Genomic DNA, 6,883 nt, shown 5'->3' on the forward strand with positions numbered 1-6,883 from the left:
AACGTTAAAATATAGGTGTTACCACAAAACAATATAAAAGTTCCAGTTACTCACCATACAAACTTCTAAACGCATAGGTGAAACCGCTGAATTAAGATGAAATTTTCAAGGTCACCTTATACCATGCGATGATATTAATGCACGAACTTCGCTTCGTTGAGAATCAACAATAACTAAGACTGACGGTCGGTTGTTTGCGCGCTGGACTCACATATGTATTTCCAACGTCAGATGCTAGATGGCAGCAGCTAATACATTCGTAATAAAAATATAGATAATATTGATGCACTAGCCCCGCTCACGCACTTACCCCACCTTACCTTACCTCTACTAGTTTCATCTCATTTTATTCCACAACGTATTATGTTTTCCATCTTTTGCACGTTATTGACACGCTCATTTCAGTATCAATTCAGATAAAGGAGGTAAGTAAAAAGTGAGTATGTATTACTAGTATATTTAATTACGTGTAAAAAAATTGTTAATTAAATTTTGCCTTAACCTTCTGCCTGCTGCAAGTTCAGGATTGACACGTCTTACTGCATTTTGTACATTTTAATTTTGTGGCTGGTTAAGTTAGTTTAAAATTTGTCCTAAATCAATGTTTTCTTCATTAATAGGTACCTCAGGAATGTTGTATTCGATGCACATATTATGAAGCACTATGCAGGCATTTATTATTCTGCTAGCGACTGCAGGTTTGTAATGTAGTACTCGGTGTTTTACACCTAAATCGCATTTTCAAGACACCGTTACACCTTTCTATTACATTTCTTGTTCGTCTGTGGGCTATATTGTAATTACATCCAGGGTCGTTTACAGCAGGTTCTTCCTCCAAAGGGGTCAAGAGCCAAGGCCTTTACGGATACCTACTGTCTCCTAATAAATAGTAGTTATTAAAATTTCTTCTATGTAGGTTTTCTATTATACCCAAAACATTTGAATTGGCCCAAATATATGCATCGTGTGTTCTTCCTGGGTATCTTGAATTCACATTAATTATTTTAAGATTGCTATCGCATATAAGTTGTACATTTATCGAATGATACCCCTTACGATTCACATAAACACATTCAGGATTTTCCTCATCATTAATTTTTGGTGGAAATATAGCAACATGGGTGCAATTGATGCATCCTACAACACCAGGAAAATTAAACTTTTCATAAGACCTTGTCCTTACTTACTTACTCCGTGGCGTTACAACCCTTCGTGGGTTTTAACCGACTCGACAACATGCCTCCACTGTTTTCTGTCTTGAGCAACCTCCATCCAATTCTCCACGCACATTGCGCTTAGGTCTCCTGCTATATTATCCCGCCACCGGAGTCGAGGGCGTCGTCTCCTTCCAGTTGGGACTTCTTCCCATACCAGTCTTACTGTTCTTTGGTCAGAATTTCTTCTGAGGTGTCCCGCCAATTGGAGTCTTCTGGACTTTATTTCTCTTATAATGTTGGCGTCTGGGTAAAGTTCTTCGAGCGCTTTGTTAGTTCTTATCCTATATTGTCCTGATGCTTCATCCAGCACATGACCAAAGATCTTCATTAGGATTCTTCTTTATCAAACAAGTAGTCTCTCTTCGTTTGCCTTTGTTATCGTTCACGTCTCGCTTCCATACATCACAACGGGTCGTATGATTGTTTTATAGACTTGTATCTTCGTACGTCTTGTTAATTGTTTAGATTTTATAAGGTTTTGGAGGGCAAAAAGACATCTGTTGCCGACCTGTATCCTGTTGTCTATTTCTTGTGATTCGTTATTGTTGTTCCAAGATACTTGAATTCTCTAACGCGCTCAAAGTTAAAGTCGTCGATGGTGATGTTATGACCAATTATATCTCTGCTTTCATGCAGGCTACATGACCAATGCGGCTACATATATTTCGTTGATTTGGAGCCCCATCTTCTCTGTTTCATTCTCGAATCTCACGAGAGTCTCCTTCATCCCTAATCGTGTGTTACCTATTAGATCGATATCGTCTGCAAATGCCAGTAGTAAGTTTGGTCCTTCTCGATGAAATACTGTATTGGGTTTTTCGATTCTTGCACTTCTGATTATGTGCTCCAGAGCTAAATTGAAGAGTTGTGGTGAAAGCGCATCTCCCTGTTTTAGTCCATTGTTTATTTCAAATGTCTCCGAGTATTATTGTCCAACTCTCACCTTACATCGTAACTGTTTCATACACATCCGTATCAACCTGACTAGTTTTTTTGGAAAGCTAAGTTCCTGCATCGCTGTCCACAGTCTATCTCTGCATACTCTATCAAATGCTTGTTTAAAATCTATGAACATCTGATGAAGCTCACGATCAAATTCACAGCATTTTTCCATTATCTGTTTTATTGTGAATATCTGGTCAATAGTAGAGCGGCCCGATCTAAATCCGCATTGATAATCTCCAACGATTTCTTCTGTGTATTTTTTAGTTCTTTCTAGCAGGATGTTTGCAACGATTTTATAGGTGGTGTTTAGGAGTGTTATTTCCCAGTAGTTAATACATTGCTTTTTGTTTCCTTTTTTTGTGTATTGGTACAATAACTCCTTCTTTCCATTCATCTGGCATTTCTCGTCTAGTTTCATTCAATTCCTCGATATTTCTTGGGAAATGCACCCATGTATTAAAAATATCGGGTTCGTTAAGTGCTGTGCTAACTTCTTCTAGACATCGCGACATTGACGGTTGTAAAATTGATACAAATAATCCATTAGCGATGTCCATCTGGTAACTGCCTGTTGCGAAAAAACACAGTACAGCTAAAATCTATAAAATGTATAATATTAATAATGGCTTTACTATAAGACAAAATGAAAAACTTGCTCTTGTGGTCACGCTTAGAGCTGTTAAATAAATAAAAATAAAAAATAACGTATATTGCCCTAATAATATTTACATTGCATTCCTTAAGATATTTGATTTTCTTCTAAGTGTTCCGCTTGTGCACCACTTCCTTTGAACTGCATCCTTGAGGTATTTGATTCTTCACTTGTTGTTTCCTGGACATATTCTTCTGTGGGTACTTTTTCTGGCATCGTACCTACTTTCCTGACCTGTTAGCAGCCACCTGGCTATTGTCTGATCATATAGTCGATCAGACGGTGTTGTTCTTTGTGCATCCTCTGTGTTCTGTTATTTTCGAGGATACTTCTGGATTTTAGGAGTCTTCTTGTGGCCTGGTGGAAGAAGTAATGGGTCCTTTTCTCGGCCACCTCCCTCAATGGTGTGTACTGGAGCCTTTCCTGGATGGTTGCGTTTGTAAGTCGGTCCTGCCATGCTGACCCGTCATGATACGGTATCATGACGTCTCTGTGGCTTCTAGTCTCTTCCAGTTGGTGTTGGCTGTGGAACTCCATACTGGAGCGGCGTATAACATCACAGACCTCACGTAGGCCTGGTACAGCTGGATCTTCTTCTTCTTTGACAATGGAGATGACCTGAAAATGTGTAAGGCAGAATTAGTCTTTTTACCACCGTGGCTTTATTCTTGATTTGCTTTGTATGCAGATTGTAGTTCATTCTTCTGTCTAGATGGACACCTAGGTACTTCACTGATGGTGTTGCTGGGATGATGTTTCCTCTCATCGTTAATTCTGCTGGTACTGGGTTGTTTTGTTGAGTAAAGATGATGAATTGTGTCTTCTCTGCGTTGATCTTGATTTTCTATTTTTCGGTGTATTCTGATATCCTCTCTAGGTGTCCTTTTAATGTCTGGACTATTCTTCTGTCTTGTTTACCTGAAGTGTAGATTGCTGTGTCGTCTGCATACAAAGCTGTGTTGGTTCTTGCATCTATTGGTAAGTCTGAAACAAAAATAATAATATAGGAGACAAAATACTACCTTGTGGCATCCCTTCCTGGACTTCTTGTATCTTGGACATCTTTTTGTCTGCTGAAACTTGAAAAGTTCTATTAGTTAAATATTTGTCACAAATGTTAACTAAATAATGAGGTAGCCTAGCCTTGTCCATCTTGAAGATAAGTGCTTTCTTCCAGACCCTGTCGTATGCTTTTTCAATGTCCAGTATTGCCATCCCTGTTTTCTGTTTTCTGTTGAACCTGATTTTGGTGTCGCTGATAACTGTTGCTAGTTGTAGTTCGCAGTTTCTTCCTTTTTTGAATCCGAATTGGTCTTCTTGTATGACTCTTCTTTCAGCGTGTTTTATGAGCCTCTTGAATATGATTTTCTCCAGAATTTTTCCTAAGGGCTCCAGAAGTGATATTGGCCTGTAGCTTTCTGGTCTTCGTCCGTCTTTTCTTGGCTTCAGGAGAGGTATCGTCTTTGCGTGTTTCCAGTTGTTAGGGAAATGAGCTTTATCAAGGCAGTACCTGAAAATGTAGTACAGTTGTACTATCATTTTCTTCGGTAGTTCCTTGAGGACGATGTTATGGATGCCTTCCTGTCCTGAAGCTCTGGAACCTTTGAGCTTTTTGATGATTTTATGGACTTCTGTGGCATGAAGTTGGTCTTCTTCTATCACGAATTGGTTTCTTCCTGATGTAAGATCTGTTGACTGCATCGATGGTTTGTTGGTCTGACATATCCTGGTTCTGCCTATGTGTTGCTTCTAATTTTCTTGCTATGGCGTCTGCTTTTCTTTGGGATTCGTAATGGGTTCCTTCTCCGTCTGTTATTGGAGGCATCTTCTGTTTTCCTCTTCTTATTGCTTTCATCATTTTGCGGACATTTCCGTGGTTTTCTTCGGCTTTTCTGATGATGTGCTATTTGTTTTCGTTAAGACTGCTAAGTCTTGTCCTGATTTCTGCTGAAAGTTCGTCACCGTATTCCTTAAATTCTTCTCTTCTGGTCCTCTGGTAAGCCCTTCTTGCCTTGTTTCTGTCCTTGATTAGTTCCTTGACTTCGTTTGGGATAACTATTCCTTTGTGGTTTGTCCTTTCTCGTGGAATGTTGTCCTTCATGGCTTGTTTTATGCTTCTTGTGATGTCATATATTGTTCTTTCCATTTCTTCCACTGATTCGAATTCTCTTCTCATCTGGAATTGGTTGAGTTGTCTTCTGTAGTTTGGCCAGTTTGCTTCTTTTCATTTCCATCGTTCTTCAGGTTCAACAGTAGGGAGATCTATTCTTGATGTTGTGGTGCCTGTTACTGGTTTGTGGTCAGAACTACACTCAAAGTGATCATCCTCTACGATGATGTTCTTAGTGATGAACAGGTCCAGAACGTTATCTCGTTGTCTTCTTATTGGGTTTATCCTTGTGGGTTCGTCAGGAGCAAACATAATTTTCCTCTGTCTTCGCAGTATCTCAAAAGGTCTACTCCTGCTCTGTCTGTTTCTTCGCATCCCCAAATAGTATTGTGGCAGTTGAAATCTCCGGCTAGCACAACGGTCTCTTCTGTGTTGAACATTTCTTTCATTTCTTCAAGATCTAGTTCTTCTCTGAAACGCCTATAAACAGAAAACATATTAATATTTCCAATTTTGATACCTACGTTTTCGAAGTGTTGTGTTTCTACTTCTACCTGATTCCATACTAGGCTATTTTTTACACAAATAGCTACCCCTCTATGTGTTCTTTTACCGAATCCATCGTAGTTGGTGATCCTTGGAAGTCGTGTCGTCGTTTGAAACATAGTTTCAGACAAGCAGATGACATCAGGTTGTAGTCGGATAACAATTTCCCGTAGTTTTTCTAAAAATTTCTCCTCTAGTTCGGAGATCGGTGTGTCTTCTGAGTTCATCCCTCATTTCTCTCAGTAGCTGAATTCTTCTATCGTAGTCACATAATTCATTTATTTCCTGCCATAGGTCCTTGATTCCTTCTTGTTTCTGCTGGTTGGATGCCTGTCTTGGTTGGTACGATGCGTTTCTTGCGGTCTGTGCGTACGACATACCGCCAGAAGTAGTTCTGAATGTTGATGGATGTGTTGGTCTGCTTGAAGGTGCTGCTGGAGTTGGTTGGTTTCTTCTGTTATTTTGGGCCTGAAAACCTAAAAATTGTAAGTGTTTGGAGCACATTCGGTAATTAGAAGTGTGGTTTTCACAACAATTGCAACATTTAACCTTGTTTATTTGCCTTTTAGGTAGAGGGCAGTCCATGGTGCTATGGTTAGATGCACACTTCATGCATCTTGATGTCCTGTAACAATTTCTGGCACTGTGGCCAAAATTCTGGCAGTTGTAACACTGCGTGGCACGCTGAGGTCTGCTGTAAGTGTCCCAGCGTACTCTGATGTTCTGAATTCCCGTTAGATTCTTAACTTCTTTCAAGTCTTGAGTTTTAGGTACTTGTACTAAGTAAGTACTACCGTCCAGTCCACTTTTCGGCTTCATGACTGATATCGTTGCTTCGATGCCAGCCCGTTTCATTTCTTCAGTGATTTATTTTACGTCCATCCTAGGCGATGCTCTCATTACTATTTTCTTAGTAACTTCTTCCTTTTTCGAATATGTATGAAAGCCTAGTTTATCTTGAACTAAGTGTTGCTTAACTTTGCTAAAGTCTTCCATATTATTAGTGTACACTCTCGTGCCACTTTTCCCTGCTGGTGCTATCGAGAAATTCTTGTGACCGAGTAATTTGGTCAGATTTTTCACCAAATCGGTATAGTATCCTCTACCATTTTGTAGAACAATTGGTGGAATCCTTATTTTCTTCTCTGGGACTGAAATTGGATCTTCATTTCCCTTATTTGCGAGATCGGGTCTCTGAAATATATCGAAAGTGTTTTGGGCCGGAATGCCGGACGAAGTTGAGCCTTTCCGTTGTTCGATTTTTTCGATACTTTGACCTGTTCAAAGCCGTCTAAGTCCATTACTTCGTTGGTATTAGATGCCATCATGTCCTGAATATCCTTTTCTTACTTATTTTCCTTCTTTTTATCATTTTTTTCCTTTTCTTTGTTCTGTGAGGGTCCACCTCTATTC

This window comes from Diabrotica virgifera, chromosome 9 (assembly GCF_917563875.1).
Source record: "Diabrotica virgifera virgifera chromosome 9, PGI_DIABVI_V3a".
Taxonomy (NCBI): Eukaryota; Metazoa; Arthropoda; class Insecta; order Coleoptera; family Chrysomelidae; genus Diabrotica; species Diabrotica virgifera.